This window comes from Poromitra crassiceps (genome assembly GCF_964638095.1).
Source record: "Poromitra crassiceps genome assembly, contig: HAP1_SCAFFOLD_135, whole genome shotgun sequence".
NCBI classification, from domain to species: domain Eukaryota; kingdom Metazoa; phylum Chordata; class Actinopteri; order Beryciformes; family Melamphaidae; genus Poromitra; species Poromitra crassiceps.
Window position 1 is genome coordinate 573,973 of NW_028152227.1, and position 14,441 is coordinate 588,413.

The 14,441-nt window shown below is 43.3% G+C and overlaps 1 long non-coding RNA gene across 1 annotated transcript; it reads left to right on the forward strand.

The window, feature by feature from the left end:
• The first annotated feature begins 2,231 nt into the window (after window positions 1–2,231).
• On the forward strand, window positions 2,232–6,797 carry LOC310770611. Its single transcript, XR_014552331.1, has 3 exons — window positions 2,232–2,371; window positions 3,429–3,541; window positions 6,690–6,797. It is a non-coding gene; the product is annotated as an uncharacterized lncRNA (long non-coding RNA).
• The last annotated feature ends 7,644 nt before the right edge of the window (window positions 6,798–14,441 follow it).

The window sequence follows — 14,441 nt, forward strand, 5'->3', positions numbered from 1 at the left end:
GGGGTTGGTGGCAAGAGCCCCTCCACCTTCAATGAGTTGGAGGCAGCTGTTCATGGACCCCACCGAGTTGGCCAGAGAGGTAATGGCAGCCATGAGCATAGATGTAGATGCAGGATCGGGGATGGCGACGGCAGCACTCTGGGCAGCATTTTCCCCTGCAGGAGTTGAGGGGACAGAGGTGGCAGGTGTAGTTGAGGAGAGGAGTAGGGATGATGGGGAAGGCAGGGGAACGGTAGCCTAGGTAAACCCAGCCACCACGTGACCTGCTCTCTCAGTTCCCAGTCACTACATAGTGACTGAGAACAGGTCTGAGAGCAGGTCACGTGGGGGATGGGTTTACCCAGGCTAGGGGAACGGGACTGGAGGAGGAGAGGGCGTTGGGGGTTTGGCCAAAGAGAGCTGGGCAGCTGGGTTGCGTGATTTCTAACCCCACATAGGATAAGCAATAACCACGCCCTGTGGCGCCGGGATTGGCCAGGAGCAACACTGGAGGGCACGCAGCCCAGCGATTTCATGAACCAACTGAATAGCTCTTGAGAACGGACAGCGATTTCGAGAGCGGACATTGAGAGCGGACATTGAAATGAATTATGGTCACCTACCTTCCTTAGCATAGTAATACTAATAAGCATAATAATTGTAATCTACACAATGTACACAATCTACAAAAACATGCAATAATATAAACGGTGTTGTGTTCACTTTCATAGCTCATATAATATAATGTATCATTATCGTTAATTTCAAGCTCAATTCTTACCCAGAGAAAAGGTACAGCACTGAAAATGTAACAAGCAATAGTGTTTTAAACATCTTTATTTTAAAATATGAAAAACCCCAGGTGCTTTAGTCCCAAGCTTCAATGCTCCTGGCCAATCCCGGCGCCACAGGGCGTGGTTATTGCTTATCCTATGTGGGGTTAGAAATCACGCAGCTGGGTTGGATTAGCCTGATACAGCCTGGCCAGGTTTTCATCTGCTGCCGATGAACCGGCAGGCTGGCCTTGGATGGGAGGAAAGAAAGGGAGGGTAGAGGCGGGTTTGGCCTTCTTTCCTCTGCCCTTTCCTTTGCTGGAGGGATCGGGGTTTATGTCAGCCACGTGCTCCATGCTAGATACCAGCAGGTTAACAAGGTCCGCCCGAGTTAGACTGGGATCTGGGGCTATAGGGACAGAAAGAGATTAGCATGAAGCATGGATAGCAGCCGGGTATCAAATGAAGTTGTATCAAATGAAGTTGAATGGAAAGCGGATAACTTCTCATACGACCCATTTGAATAAATAGAGAAGATTTAACAATAAATATTATGTTTTCTTATTTAAATTATTTTATTAACGTAGGTATTAAATGTAAAACATTCAAAAGCATTATGATTAAGAATTATACATTTATTATTATTATTTTAACACTATAGATATAATTTAAACTATTGTTACATCAGTAGTACAATAACTAATTTAATTAAACATTAGGCACATGGCTGCAGATAAAGCCAATGTATGAACACGCACAGGCTAAACAGACAAGGGGCTTAGGAGCATGAAATACAAAACATACATTGAGAATACTTGAAACCTGTGTGGGGCGACTGAATTAGGGGAACGAGGTGGGGAAATTTGTGTGGCGAGGGAGGAATTTAGTTGCAGTACCTCCAAAGAGCATTGAAGCCAAAGTGGACACAAATTTAACTAAACGGCAATGCCGCCATTTTGGCCTGAAAGACGGACAACAGGGGAGCAAAACAGCTATTGAGTAACCAATCTTGCATCGAAAGTTCTTTGGGACCGCTGAGACCAGCCGCACGCATGCGCAATACACCGAATAGCAGGCCTGGAGCGGCTAGTACTACTGCTCGGAATGGAACACAACATATGGATCAAGAAAGTTACAAAAGTTATGTTTTGGCCAATGAGAGGAAACAGATGCATACTAGAGGGACACACGACGAAGGGGTGAATGACATGTTGACGAAACCAGATTAGACACGGGAGAAGGAGCCTGCTGCAGGTGACAGGTGGTAGAGAGTTGCGTGAGGAATGCGCACAAAGGCCCGTATGCGCAGCAGCTAAGCAGCCCTCTAACGTTAGCATTTGACAGCTCACAGCTTCACTGTATTATGAATGAGTAGAGAGGGAGCTGCGTGACATACGAAGTGACAGGGAAAAGCTCAGACGGACTCACGAATGCCCAGATCAATCAGCGCGGATCTGATTTGGGGATCAGACCAGTTGATGTCGTCGTCGGAGGAGGAGAGCCTGGAGCTACGGCGAGGGACAAGCGATGGGACTCCCGAACCAGCTGCAAGGAGAAGGTCGGACATGAACGAGTCTGCGATGACGCTGCAGCACAGAGGAGACAAGAGTATCAGACAGGTAGGAGGGAACACCCCCTTTTAAACAGCCCGCTTGGAGAGATGGCAGGCTGTCATGGATAATGATGATGTAACTAGTTCCGTCTCTGGTAGAACTTCTGTGAACTCTCATTTAGCATAGCAAACAAACACTGCATGCAGAAGGCAGCGGCGCCTCGCTACTACGTATTGATTAAAGGTGTGTCATGCATGCTCAAATATGCAGTCAAAGAGCGAGTCTACCTATAAAGGCTCAACAAAATTATTAAACCGTTAAGGAAAGCTTGTCTTGATAATTAGATAATCACTGATCATCACTTTGAATCTTATTTCATAAACTTATTTGGAACATATTGGGGGCAGGACGTTGAAACAGACAGTAAGTGAAAACACAACACACAACAGTGTTAAGTTTAACACCCAATGATAATAATGATGATTACTATTGAAGGAAAAATGTAGTAAACTTACTTTGACTCTTGTAGGAGTCGGAGAGACTTGTAAAAATGAAGAAGAGACCGCTGATAGGGGTACAATCAGCAGACAAATACAAACATAGTTACCTAGTAAGAGCTCAACATTCATGTGACTTTTCTTGCCCCAGAAGTGAATTCCCCATTTATTTTCTCCATAGACATTTAGAAGAATCCTTATATAACGAGTTTTAAGGCTTGAACCAAGCCAACCAGTCTTCCAGAGAATCGTGAGTGACCATAAAACATTTCACTTTCAGCAAAAACAAAAAATAACTGCAGGGGAGCTGCGGCGACCTCCTCGGTGCCGGCGATTTTGCTCGAGCATAATTTGCGCTTTAGGGGGACCTGACAGAGTGCAGTGTGTGTGCGGGGGGAAGCCGGGGTGGTGCATGGGGGAACGGGCACTGCACTAGTAAGTTATAAATCAGAAACACTGAGCAAAATGACAATCAGAATCGTTAAAATCCAAACTACACCCAAGCCTAAATATAACTGTCAGTGAGGGCCAAACTGAGTGATCTTATGTGTGTGTGTGTGTGTGTGTGTGTGTGTGTGTGTGTGTGTGTGTGTGTGTGTGTGTGTGTGTGTGTGTGTGTGTTGCAGTATGGACAGTCAGACAGCTACCGCGTGGCGACCACGCAGGACAAAGATGAGAAGGAGTCGCCCAAGAAGAAGGGAGGCGGGACCTGGACGACCTGAAGAAGGAAGTCCCACTGGTACGTACGCTACTTCCTGCTTCCTGCTGCCTGAGACGCTGCTACTGTCTTCTGGGTCAGTATTAATTAATACACAGGACAAGATGTTACTATCCCTTGTGCCAAAATCCGAGGAAAAACACATTTAGAAGCCCAATCCAGAATAAAACAAGCTAACAGGCTAACAAACTAATAAACAAGACACAAATCACCAGTTACCTACCCTAGCCAACAGCAGTATGAAGCATGTCATTGGGGTTTTCAAGTGGGCACCTTCCTTCACCAACGTTTCGTTAAGTTAGGCCCACGACACCTCAAGAAGGCTTAACGGTGTAATCCAGCGTCCTGGAAACACCCCCCTCCATGCTACCACCACACAACTGCATATTACCTCACTATCTAAGCCTAGCTATCCAGGTCGGTTCGGTATGACATTCCTGACTACACCACCACTGTCAATGATTCAGCCCTGTTGATGCGGACCGTCAATCATGACCAACAACAAACAATCCCTAACTACACCACCACTGTCAATGATTCAGCCCTGTTGATGCGGACCGTTAATCATGACCAACAACAAACAATCAATCTGACCTTAGCGAGCTCCCCAGCTAGCATGTTTCCTCCTTATCCACAGCCATTCACTTGCTTGTTCTGCTGCCTGAGACATGTTGCTAACCACAAGTTTCAGGCTCCGTCCCCGAATGCCCAACTCAGTTAGTAAGGCAATAACGGACTTTGCCACAAAACCACAGCAGCCCACCTCTACAGGCCGCACTCGAGCCCTCCAACCTCGCTGCTCTGCCTCTGCTGCCATTTCAGCATACCTAGCTTTCTTGCGCTCATAAGCCTCCTCAACTCGATCTTCCCACGGGACTGTGAGTTCGATAAAATAAACTCTCTTCTCTACCTCAGACCACAGTAACAAGTCCGGACGTAGCCGGGTGCTAACTATATATGCTGGGATGACTAGCTGTTCATTCAAGTCAACCCTCATTTCCCAGGCTCCACCTACACTTAGCTGCCCTAACTTGTGCCTGACCTTAATTAATTATGATATTATATTAGGGCATTCACAGACTAGTCGACTAGTAAAACCACTAGTTGACACTGTGCTTAGTAGTAGTTTTTTTTTTTTTTTTTTTAGTTTTAGTTTTTTTAATCTTTAAGAAAGAACATGAGGTATTTACACGACATACATGGACTATCATATCCCATATCCCCCACAAAGAACATCAAAACACAACAAAACAAAACAAGAAAACTGTATAAGGTACACAATAATCCAAGAACAAACAAGACTATTGGACAAACAACCAAACAAAAACAATGCATTCAGCTCCACTCCAATAACCCATGGCCATTGGTTACAGCTGTCAGATCCTTGTGAATCGATCTTCGCTTATAACTTTACTAATACTTCGCAGAAAATTATGTTTTGTACAAGAATAGACGCGGGCTAATGTCTTCTTTGCAAAAAAAAGGCTGTTAACCCCGCATTTAACCCCGCATTTAACCCCGTAATGTTAGTTGGTGTCGGGCTTTGCAGAAAGCTCTCAGCTTCTCAGCAAGCGCTGAGAATGCAGCGCTGCGCTCGAGCTGCGTGTCGGGCTTTCCAGAAAGCTCTCAGCTTCTCAGCAACCGCCAGGATTGGCCAATGTCAACTTCAGTCTCCAGAACGATCCAATCAAATCACCCGCACGTTCTTGCGGTCCCGCCTTACAGTAGTGTTTCAACTGACTATCAGAATGACATGCCAGTCGGACTTATAGTATTATTATTATTATTATATTATCATACTTGGAAACCGTTTTATAAAAGCAATATAGCACTCGAGCAGCGTGTGTTGTGGCATATATCCCGCTGCTCAGCAGTTATCCCACTCGGCCTGCGGCCTTGTGGGATAACAGCTGAGCAGCGGGATATATTTGCCACAACACACTGGCTCTCATGCTATATTGCTTAAATATATCATATTATATAATATGATATGATATGATATGATATGATATTATTTATTATTGGCTTTTGCACAATGGTGCATCCCTAATTTGGAGCGCTTAATCAGCAGGGCTAGTTGTCTGAGCCCCTATTTGAAATTGCAGCTGGTGAAGAAGGCATTATTTGACCTAGCAATTAGAATCAATGTGATGACTGTAATGTTCCCCTCTTTCAGGTCTATGTATCTTTTTGGGGCTTCTCCAGCGTGCTGCTCAACGATGTGCTTGTCTACCGGCCCCCCAGCTGCCAGACCGTCCTGGCAGAGGAGGGGTGTGTGAAGACCATGCAGGGGGTCTGCTGCATCTGGAGAGAGAGAGAGAGAGAGAGAGAGAGAGAGAGAGAGAGAGAGAGAGAGAGAGAGAGAGAGAGAGAGAGAGAGAGAGAGAGAGAGAGAGAGAGAGAGAGAGAGAGAGAGAGAGAGAGAGAGAGAGAGAGAGAGAGAGAGAGAGAGAGAGAGAGCACCAGGACTCATGCATTTTTGTGCTCTCTAAAGCTGTGTTCACACCGAGATATTTATTTTTCTCTCTGTCGCTCGATTCTACCCCTCTGTTCAAATCGCTTGTCAACAGGCACAATAATTGACGGACATCTGGGGGCTATAACATTACGCAATGTCATGATATTTGTCCACTACGAGCCACCATAGTTGTTTACAAGCTAAGCTTATCAGCGTGCTCCTAACGCGAGCTCAATACCGGTAGTACAGACTTAACTTCATGCCAGCTGTCAGCCTGTCAATCAACTGTCAATGCGGTTTGTTGCCACACAATAAACCAGCGGTTTGTTCCAAGCCAGTGGGATCCTCCTCTCACACGGCAGCCAATCAGCGTTGAACAGCGAGCGACTGATGAGTCACACATTTTGGTCCTCTGCTGACGCCACTCTCTAAATTGCTCTGGGTTAAATGTAGTTTTCAAGACACGTGATCGATTAAATGCATCGTGATTCGTTGAGATGCACGTGGGGGAGGCGACCGCCTCTCCCAGGAAAGTCTGCAGCCAGCAAGAAGCGATGGTACCGGCGCTCTGCTTCAAACACACCTTGCTGCTGCTTGGACAAGAGAGTCTGAAGCACTGGGCAGCAGGGCTGCGTGTCTGAGCACATATGATTGAAAGGTGTGGACCCACATAAAGCACTGCTCTGCTTGTCTCCTCTGTGCGGTGTTTAGATGCTGGAGATGTTTGAGAAGGATGACACTGACATGCAGAAGCTCCAGCACAGACCTTGTCCCTACAGCTCAGTACCAGATGCTTAGGAGGCACTTTGAAGCACTTCAGCTACTCTCAGGCTCAGGCTTCAGAGGCATCCAGCATGGCAGAGGAGTGGTAAGATCTCTATATATTTGTCATGTATTTGTTGACATTTTGGTCAACATTAAAGTCCACACAAAAAGAAAAGCACAAATGAAAATATCCTACAATAATCCAAATAAACATCGCAACCCTGACAAAAAAGAAAAATAGTGTCACATCAGCAGCACACAAACACAGTTACAAACGCACACCGCATTTACATCGACTTAGAGACATGAGAAACATCTTCACATCATCACAACTTCTTCCGAGTGACATCAGTGATGGCACCCACAGAACCGCAATCTCATCTTCGACGTCACCAGTGACATCGCATCACGTGAGCAATTGAGGCATGATGATGTCATGGATTTGAATCTGACTGTTGACCTCTGTTACATTATTTCTTCTCTTTCTAACATCTTCCCTGTTTCTCTCCACTCTCAACTGATAAAACAACAATGTGTATGTGTGTGTATTATAAGAGCTTGTGCTTATGCACTTTAGTTGGTAATGTATTGTACATTTTGATGATGATGGTTTCTTCGTTGTCACAAATGATGAATTAATTGATTCATGGCTTGACTGATTGATAACCATAGTCTTGTTTTGCTCTCAGGTCTCACAATCCAAACAGCTGATGGTCAGAGTAGAAGAACTCCAAGCTGCACTCTGCCCAAGAGAGAGTCTACGAAAGAGGAAGGAGAAGAGGTGGAGACGGAAGTCAAGGTGGCTGAGTTGGAGGGAGCGCTGGCAGAGAGCAGGGCGTCAGGGAGGCTGGATGCAGGGAAGGAGAGAGGAGGAGATGTGGAAGGGGATCTGGTGCGTCACCTCCAGGGGGCGTATGGAAGAGCTGGAGGGGGAGCTGAGGAGGTTTTATATGATATTCTATATTCTGTGATATTTATATGATATTCTTATAATAAAGATGAAAAACAAACTACTCTCCTGCAATTGAGCCTGTTCTTTATACAACCGTTCATATTGACATACTGCCTGTTTTGAGATTGAAAATGTTCACTTCTTGTTCTGACAAACTCTTTCTGACTGCAACACGAAGGAGACAGAAAAGGAAATGGTTTAAAAGCTAGACATTAATGTTATTGTCACATATTATATCACATTCACATTGAAAACAAATAGAATTATTTTTCATTATTTCAATGTGGTTGCTTTCACTGAATTCAAGCAAAGTGTTCTCTAATAAACCTGTAAATGCTTACAGGATGAGGTTAGGTGCGCTTCACCCAAGCAGCCCAGCAGGTTGGTCCGATGCTCTCAGAAGAGGGCAGTTTTGCAGGAGAGACTTCAGATAACCCAAGTATGGCACTGGAGCAACGGATCAAGTGTAGAATATAATTTATTGACGACTTAACGTTTCAACACTGAGTCATGAGTCTGTTGAAGACGCACATGGAGTTGAAACGTTACTCCTCAATAAAAGTATTTTGTGGGGTTCCCAAACTGGGGTCCAGGAAGTTCCAGGACTCTTAGTAGAGAAACTGAGGAAATGTCTTCTACTGTGGATCTATTTAGAAATATATCAGATTGCTGCTGTTTAACAGCCAGATACATAGATAGATGAGCCATAGATGGATGGATGGATGTTCAATTTGTTCTACAATTCTATTAGAATTCCAAAATGTTAATACACAAAATACACAAAAATGTTGGCTTTTAAAGATTAATTTTAGTTTACAAGTTTAGATCCCCCCCCCCCCTGTTCAGCCACTAGAGAGAGGAAGAGGTCTGATGGTGAATGCAGAGCAGAATACCATCTGAAGAGCATGTGTGTCACAGTGTAAACACTTTAATCTAGATTGTTAGAAATCCACTTGTGTTCAAAAACTTATTTTGGCAGCAAACACACACATACAGAGAAACAAACACATGGGGAAACTACACAACTACCCACAGAAGCACAACAGCGCAACACACACACTGGCAGAAACACCCTTATGGTTGCCAGTTTGTGTTCACTATAATCTCTCTCACACACACACACACACACTAATGAGCTACAGCCTGATGTTTTGATGTGGAGTAATATTGTTCATCATTACTTTCTGAAGCTGTCCTCTCCTCAGGTCAGAAACCTCCCAGTTCCCACTTGTCACTATAAAGCTTGTAAGAGGCAGATGATAAGTCACACAGGACACAAGCTGTCCTCTCCTCAGGTCAGAAACCTCCCAGTTCCCACTTGTCACTATAAGGCATGGCGATGAAGAGGATTACGAGGACAAAGCAACAGAGATGAGTAGCTTCAGAACCTGCCTTAACTCCCTTTTAAGGCTGAAAGGGGAAGAACACTATTTCCTATTGTCCAGCATCATCCGATCAATATGAAGCAAATCAGCAGTTTATGTCTGATGATTTCACAAGTTTGAGGAGAAGTTCTGTCTTGAGTTTTTCTCTTCAAAAAGATGGATTGTAGGCTACTGTAGGCCTACTATGCCAGAGCACAGGTGTAACATGTAGAAGTAGTACTCATCCTCCCTTCTGCAGAACACACATCACAGGTACAGAGAGAGCAGCTGATATAAGCAATAAAAACTAAGCCAGTAGTAGAGAAATACATGGGAGACCAATGTGGGAGACCCATAATAAATTACCTATATAAAATAAGGAGTTGACACACTTCCGGGTCAACAGGTCTGCGCCCGCCCACCCTGCTACCTCATTGGTCGGGGAAGAGAGGTCAATTTCATCCCGCGGCAAGTTTGAAACCAGTTCGATCCAGTCTCTTCATTAAACTGCTGCAATGAAGGATTACACCGTGAGTTCGGCACCGTCTTTCTTCACAAAAGCAAGGTAATGTTACTTAGCATTTGATGGTTACATCACTACAAAGCTACCAAATGTTTTCCGGGCAATATTTGGAAGAAAACTTTTGTCAGCTAACATGACACAAAACGCCAGTCAGTGTGACAGATGGAGAATGTAGCTTGTCAGTAGGCCTAAAGGGGCTGAATAACGGTCAAAATTTAGGAGTGTATTTTTTTGTATTTCATAGATTAATAACATTGGATATTTTAATAACGCTAGCTGCCGCAAAGTCCTACACTGCTGTCAATTTAATCAGTTGACAGAAAAGATCATTCTCAACACTGGCCAGATTTATGCTAGCAAATTCGGTAGCTAACGTTAGCATGCAGGACAACTTGCTAGCACTAGTTAATTGGCGAGTAGTAGCTAACAGTCCAACCAATGTATCTTGTCATCTGGTTAATGTTTACATTTAACGACTGACCTAAATACGTCTTTGGCACAAGACCGGGGAGTTTCTAAAAGGGGATGGTTAACGTTAATGCAAGGCCTGGCCAACCTATATAAGGTGACCAGACGTCCAGTGCCCGTTTTTGGTGACCTGTGTCCCCGATTTCAGAGGCTCTAGAAGGCTAATTTTTTTAAAGCTGTAGTGAAGTTACTCCGCACGGTTCGGCACGCAAGTGAACCGAGGATTAATTGCTAATTTAACCATCAGTGCGAAATACAGTTTAACTGCCGCTATTACTTTTTTGAAAGTGTAACAATTAACGTTACATCTCCATGTGCAGTGAAAGGAGACGGATGCGTCAGGTTTGGGAAGGAGAGGCAGGGGAGAGCGAACGACTGATTTAATTGAGTGACATTCCATATAGGCTGTGAAGTTCGGGCATTTTCAGTCGTGTAACTGGGAAACTGGGCATGCTTGTTGTACTCATTGAAATAGATCACAAGATTGTGATGTTTATATGCAACTGAACCTACACGGCGACATGCTGCCTGGCTGCAGCTTGCTGCCTTCCCCTCGAAAAACACAGACAGAGACAGCTCCACTTGCTGTGAAGGCAGGGTGTGTTCAAACTGTAAAACGGTGTGCACCTTTTGCCACGGTTCCAAAGTTGTTTTCCTCCACGTAGTCTCGTAGAGACTGAGAACTGAGTCTATCCTCCACGATTCAATGCATCGCTGTTTCAGTTTGATACTGTGGTTCTCAACCTATGGTAAGGGTACCACCAGTATCGGGGCTCCCTTCCTCAGTCATACTCGGGCCTGGCTGAAGGTTGGACCAGCTGTCTCTTTGCCTGTCTGTGTGGCATAGGCGTGTAATTAATCAGCTGTCTGCATCAGAGTCAAAGTAGCAGATACTTATTAATGGAGTTTATTTTGGCTATCTAAATGTTTTGGAGTAAATCATTATTACATTTATTTGTTTATTTAAATTCATATTCTTGTTTCTTTGCATACCATAGGCTATGATGAGAACATCTGCACTGTTTGCATAGCCTATTTGAATATTTTTTCTTTAATCAAAGTAGCACATTTTAAAATTAATTAAAAAAAATGCTGATCCGAAAAATGATCCAATCCATGGCATCAAAACCGTGACACGATTCGATCTGTGAGTAAAATAGCCTACATGACACTTGAATTGTCCCCCTTTTTATTTCATAGATAATAACATTGGATGTTTCTTTGCATTTTGTTGCTAACTGAACTCACTGCTACTAGTGCAGCAGGCAGCATCTTGGCTGAGTGAAAATGTCTTGATAGTTATTGCTCATATATCTATTTTTATTCCTCTCCATTAGAAACGGAATAGTCATGAGTGGTTGAAGAAAATACATTACATTACATTCAATGTAACGTACTTTCGTGTACACTTTTATCCAACGTGAAATACAATATCACATTTGTCAACAATACAGAAATCAACTATACAACGCAGTCAATGACAGCAACGTTTTGATGGAATAAAGTAGCACTGTAGAAAGTAGTTTGAGGAGGAAAGGAACCTTCCCCATCTTTTTTCTTTTTAAAAGAGGGAGAAAGCTGGAGTGTAGCCTGAAAAGTTGATTAGTTATACATTAGTTACACTATTCAATTATTAACAACTATTCTACCTGTTTTAAGAAAAATTAGTTCCTCAGCTGAATCTAAAATCATGTATTGCTTCTCTGTTGTAGGATGGCAGAAAAACAAAGTCCTACTTTTAAGGAGGTGACCTTCTCCCACCTCGGTCACAAAATGAACGAGCCAGTCTTGGGTCACCTCTGTGCCAAGTAGGGGTGGGAATCGCTGAGTAGCTCACGATACGATATCGTCACGATACTTGGCCCTCGATAACGATATATCACGATACTGCGATACTGCGATACTGCGATATATTGGAAGACGATACATCACGATACCTGTGTAACAAGTGAAAAAAATACCTCTGAAGGCAAAAAATCATGTATTATGCATTTATTAGCAGAATTGACATGAACTCTCTGAGTTCACTCACTCACTCATACCATTTTCGATACCACGGAGGAAAAGTTACACATTAAGTCTTTTTATTATTACTATTAAAACAAGAAAACCTATAGGCTATAACCTACCTACCTACCTATATAATTTCTAAAAGTAGATATTAATGATCAAACATTTCCATTCATGTAGCCTACAGTAGTTATGTTTTTGTTTCAACTACAAACATAAATAAAGTCAACTTGGAAAAAAAAAAAAAAAAAAAAAAAAAAAAAAAAAAATAATAATAATAATAAACATATCGATACTTGGCGCCAGTGTATCGATAACGTATCGCGGGTGGAAATATCGCGATAACGTGGGTATCGATATTTTGTCCCACCCCTAGTGCCAAGTTTGGTGAGGTGGAGGAGATGGAGCTCCTGTTCCACCCTAAGACGTGGCAGAACCTGGGCCTTGCCAAGGTGCTGTTCACCAGCACCAGAGGAGCCATCGATGCTGTCAAAGGCCTGCACAACACCTCGGTCATGGGCAGCATCATTAATGCTCAACTCGATATCGAAGGTAATATAACGCCTTATCTGTGGCGCCTTGAAAGATTGAGCTGATTCTGGTTAGCAGATTGCCAGTGATGCTGCAGACACTTCGCTGTGTGATTTATACAGGAACTCATGAAGAACATAATGTAATATGTAATAAAACTTTCAATTCATTGAAAGAAATGTGATTTATCTGCGTTTTGCATAGATATTACGCCTACGCATGTCAGATTGTCAGGCAATAGCAGTCTTAAAAGCCTGCATTTAGTTCAAGGGCAGGGAAATGTGCAGCAAGCATGGATGTCTTTTTGTGTGTGTAGACAATAGAAGTTGCAAAGCAATTCCATTTAGTGGCTTTCAAAGCACCTTATCTCCAAGTTGAAAGGTTGATGTTTTGTATTTATTTTGTGTTTGTCTCATCAGTTTTCTCCAACAGCTTGCCAATAGTCATGCTAGAAATATCAGTTAGGAGTCACGTCTAACATTCTTGCATGGTTGACATTGTTGATCCAGTTCAGACCCTGGATCATACATGTAGGCCTCTGTGTTCTCTCACTATTTAAGTTTTAGATACTAGATTTAATTAGCTGCTCAGATCATCTGACCATCAAATCACCCTTGTAACTTACCTGCAAACACAGAGACGGGCAGCAGGCACTATGGACACATGCCATTTGAGTACATGAAAAAATAAGACAACAGCAAAGAAGATTCTAGCATATTAATTGGGAAATATATATCATGCACACTGAATTACATCCGACAGTGTTTGACTTGAATGCTACAGATGACGTTAAAACCTAATAGTAAGAGCATCTGACTGACATCTCAGACTGTTAATATACGTCACAAGTTGTCCCTGTGTTTATTTTTGTGTGCCTTTGTTTTGTTACAGGCCAGCAGAGGAAAAAGTATTACGACCTGATGGTAGGCTGTTCCTACCCTCCTCAGACGGTCCCCCTCGGAGGCAAGGTTCTGACAGAGGGGCTGCACCCTCCGGCCACCACACAGCCTGGCACGGTACAGTTGCAGCATGATTATCACTGCAATTCTTTAATGATCAAGATTCAGCATCTCAAATGTACTCTGTGAATGAGTATTTAATTTACTCTGTGAATGAGTATTTAAGATTTAATTTACTCTGTGAATTAGTATTTAATTTACTCTGTGAATGAGTATTGAAAAGCAGCAAAACAATTGAATGGCCATCACCTTCTGTAATTGATCTGTAATGAATCAAGTTGAGTTATGGAGGCTTTTAACAAACATTATTGTCAGACATAATTAATTGAAGATGTATTTCCCCTCACAGTCGTCAGATATCAGATGGAGGCCCTCCATCACCCCTTGCTCTGTGGAAACGGGCTACAGTGATCAGCACCTGGACATGCCCCCCACCTCCATGGCACGACCCTACACTCCAGGCTCCTCTGCCTCCTCCCAGTGCAGCGGGACACCCTGCAGCTCTCCTTTCTCACAAGACTCGGGCTACACCTCCAGCAGGTTAGTTGTTTGATATTTAAACCCAACACATTCAAAACTCTTGATTTTTACCATGGCACTATTGCCACAGCGTCATCGTTGTCAAGACTAGAGGCAAATTCAGGTATTTGAGTCAGAGATGGGTACCTTCACTTCTCCATACCTGTACATGGTCAAACTGCATCACAGTTTACAATATTTGAAATCATTTCACGCATCATGTCTGTCCCCATTGAGCCGCGCCAAAATTAATACAAGTAATTAAACATAATGTTATTATCAAAACCAGAAATTTTGCTCACTGCGCACAATCGATTCCTGGGGTGGAGACCTTGTTCATTGTTTAAAATCACTTTACTTTCTGTAGAAACA